The sequence below is a fragment of the Rutidosis leptorrhynchoides genome, chromosome 3 (assembly GCF_046630445.1).
Source record: "Rutidosis leptorrhynchoides isolate AG116_Rl617_1_P2 chromosome 3, CSIRO_AGI_Rlap_v1, whole genome shotgun sequence".
Taxonomy (NCBI): domain Eukaryota; kingdom Viridiplantae; phylum Streptophyta; class Magnoliopsida; order Asterales; family Asteraceae; genus Rutidosis; species Rutidosis leptorrhynchoides.
The window spans coordinates 47,985,890-47,989,958 of record NC_092335.1 but is presented as its reverse complement, the minus strand read 5'-3'; the positions used below and the strand labels follow the sequence as shown (position 1 = coordinate 47,989,958).

The 4,069-nt window shown below is 39.9% G+C and overlaps 1 pseudogene; it reads right to left on the bottom strand.

Annotated features, from left to right (window-relative positions):
- Positions 1 to 312: 312 nt before the first annotated feature.
- LOC139896066 (aquaporin PIP2-1-like) lies at positions 313 to 1,679 on the bottom strand (annotated as a pseudogene).
- Positions 1,680 to 4,069: the final 2,390 nt, after the last annotated feature.

Below are 4,069 nucleotides of genomic sequence, written 5' to 3'. Positions count from 1 at the left end.
AAGCCGCCACGTCACCTAAACGCTTATCTTCTACAGCGTTTTTGGCTGACAAACGCCATGTGACAAACGCCCACAAACGCTGCGTTCCGGGCGTTTGTGGGGCGTTTGTGGGCGGTTTTGGGTGAGAAACGCTAGCGTTATCTGTGGTCTAACTATGAGTAGCTTTTCGCTTACAGGGGCGGAGACAATGGGGACAGAGGGGTGCTCAGCCTCTCCCAAGGCCTAATCGAGATCCATGTTTCATTGTATTATTATGCACAAATAATTGTAAGCCTCCCAAGTCCCAAATATCAAATATAATGTTATGGCTTTTTAATGTAGCTTTTTTTGTAATCATCCGATTAACGACTAAGCCACCCCTATCTGCAAATCCTGGCTTCGCCTCGGTTCGCTTATACATTGCTCGTGAAAGATCCAAGAGCTTTAACTGTGCCTGCTCTCAATATGTACTGGTGGTATATGGCAGCAATTGCGGCTCCTATCATCGGTCCCACCCAGAATAGCCACTGCACACAGTTCACAACCATTTCATATCTGGACCAAATGAATCATTAAAAAGAATGTGCAATTAAGGAATATAATTAACTTACTTGATCGTCCCAAGCTTTGTCTTTTCCATAGATGACAGCAACACCTAAACTACGAGCCGGGTTGATTCCGGTGCCAGTGATTGGGATGGTGGCCAAGTAAACCATGAACACAGCAAACCCAATAGGCAAAGGTGCCAACACCTTTTATATAAACCAAAACATAAATATTAATAACTTGTAGCATATTATTAAAAGTAAACCATTCAGGCTTGCCTCAGTGGCTATCGAGTTGCCCTATGAAGCACACCACTCGGGTTCAATTCCTGACTATGCCAAATTGTTCAAAAAGGGAGTGTGACTAGAGGGTGCGCATAATGCGCAATTCACCCAGTACCAAGTCTCGCGCTCGGAGGCTTGATTACCCGAGGTTTTACCTTCTATGGGGAGCCAATGTGCTCGTTGTGTTTCCTCGCTTAAAAAATCTTTACCCAAAAAAATTATTAAAAGTATAATAAGTCATCCTAAGTATATATGATTAAGTAACACTTACAGGGACATGGGAATCACGTGCATTTCTTTTGGGATCAGTGGCCGAAAAGACGGTGTAAACAAGAACAAATGTACCAATGGTTTCAGCACCCAAACCAGTGCCTTTACTATAACCATCAGCAAGTTCATTGGCACCACCACCATAATTAGTATAATAACTCTTTTGAAAAGCCTTAACAAGACCACACCCACAGATTGCACCCAAACATTGAGCCACTATGTACATAAACGCCTTAGGGAGCGTCACCTTCCTAGCCAAGAACAACCTAAACGTAACCGCAGGGTTAATATGTCCTCCCGAGATACCAGCAGTGCAGTAAACAAGGACGAATATCATGCCACCAAAGGCCCAAGCGATACCGAGGATCCCAACACCACCGCCGTTGTCAGTGCTGTGGCGGGGTCCACTTCAGACTTGTAACCGATAACGGTCAAGACGGTGATGTATAGGAACAAAAGGGTGGCAACGAACTCAGCAATGATGGCTCTATAAAAAGACCATTTGGTTAGTTCATTTGAGTCAAACAAGGGTGAAGGTGGTGGGTCTTGGTAATCTTTTGCACCATACTCATGACCACCACCCTCAATGTCTTTGCCCATTATTAATTAGAAATAAGCTAGTTCTGTTTTTGTGCTTCTGATGAAGATAGAGATATAAGTGACAGATGATGTGAGGAATGGTATACAAGTGTGGCTATCTATATAGCTAGGAATATAGATCAATATTTTTTTTTTTTTTTTTAAAAGCAAGGATTATATTGAAATCAAAAGTTACAAGGATTGAGCAAGCAATAATGGCTTGCAATTATCCCGAAATTGTTTTGCAAAGATAGCAAACCGAACACGAAAACTAATACACGAAACTAATTACAAGATTACATTATTTTAAGATAGCTACTGGGATCGTTTATCCACGTAAGCCAATCTATTTTCCGTTTCCTCGATCTCTTGGATATCCACTCAAATGCTTTAACTTGAATCTCGTTCAAAGCCACCGACGGATTCCAAGATTTCCCCCGAAAGACCATCTCGTTTCTATTCTTTCAAATTAGATATGTACATACCCATTCAACCGCTTGCCATATTTTTTTTTCCCACCTGTGTAGAGTTACTTGGACCATTTCCCCTCAATATTTCAGAAATACTAAGGTTAGTCATATTTCCAAGTCCCCACCACCCGAAGACTCTATCCCACACATCCATTGCGGACTTACAAAATATTAGGGAATGCTCCACCGTTTCTAAATCGTCATCACATAACGGGCATCTTAAACTATGCAAATCTATACCCCTATTGTCTATTTCGATTTTGACAGACAGCCTTTTTTTACAAGCCCGCCATACAAATACTTCTAACTTTTTTGGTACCAAATTATTATGCATAGTTTCATCAACATTTGTAACCGCGATTAAACGTTCGTCAATAATGAGAGATAAAGATCGAACAGTGTAAATACCATTATGTGATAACAACCAGGAGCATGTGTCTCTCTCCAATTCTTCGAAACTGTAGCGCGAAATCAGTTGCTGCAACTCTGTCAATTCGCTTTGTGTACGCCTTGTTGGTTGTCTCGTCCAATTGCACCTTAAAACACTTCCAGATTCTGATTCTGCAATTCGGTCGCTATTGGTTGTCCTTTTATCTGTTTCAAATCGATATAGTCTTGAAAATTTTGAACTCAGTTTCCCGTTAACTAGCCACTTTGTGTCCCAGAATTTCAGCATCGAATTTTTGTTCACTTTCTTGACGAAGGAGTCTATGAAATCAACTACTAACTCTTGAATGCATGTACCTGTTACAAGAATATTTTTCCACACACTTGGTCTTAAAGAGCGAATTGCTTCACCCTCTAAGTCCAAGCCACCACAGGAACCGTAAATGCTACGAATGACATTTGCCCATAATGAATTGGTGTCGATATTAAACCTCCACCACCATTTGCCCAATAAAGAAAGATTTTTACTTTTTAAAAGCCCGATATTTAACCCCCCATTTTCATATGAAGTTACCACATTATCCCATTTAACCCAAGAAATTTTAGAGTTTACATCTGACCCGCCCCAAAAGAACACTCTCCTGACACTCTCTAGAATTTTTAACACACAAGTCGGAGCACGAAAGAGTGAGAAATAATACAATGGTAGGCTACTTAGGACCGAATTAATTAGGACTAATCTTCCTCCAAACGACATCGAACGCATTTTCCAAATTGAAATCTTGATTTAATTTTATCGATGACCGGGTTCCAACTACTCAACTTATTCATTTTTGCACCAATTGGAAGTCCAAGATACGTAAATGGGAACGACCCCACTTGACATTCTAAACGAGATGCAAATTGTTTTAATTCATCTACAATTGTCCCGATACCATACAAACAGCTTTTTTGAAAGGTCACTTTTAAACCCGAAGCCAATTCGAAGCATTTAAGAAGGTTTCGAAGGTTTAATGCATTTTCATGACTCCATTCTCCGAAAAAAATAGTATCATCCGCGTATTGAAGATGAGATATTTGTATTTTGTCATTTCCAATTTCAACACCTTTATAAAGACCCTTCGCCATTGCGGCTTTGGTTAAAATGTTTAATCCCTCCGCGGCTAATATGAAAAGAAAAGGTGATAACGGGTCACCTTGACGAATGCCTCTTCCTAGCGAAAATTCTTTTGTTGGTGACCCGTTTACTAAGATTGAAATAGACGCGGATTGTAAACATGCAAGTATCCACCTCCTCCATTTAGATCCAAAACCCATGCTTTTCATGACTTCCATTAAAAAGTTCCAATTTAGACAATCAAACGCCTTTTCAAAATCAACTTTGAATAAGATGCTTTTTTTCTTGAACTCTTTAAGATACTCAATACTCTCGTTTACAATCAATGCACCATCTAAGATAAATCTATCTTTGATAAACGCACTTTGCTCTGCACCAACTAGATGTGGAATCACCTTTTTCAAACGATTAGAAAATAGTTTTGCAATAATTTTGTA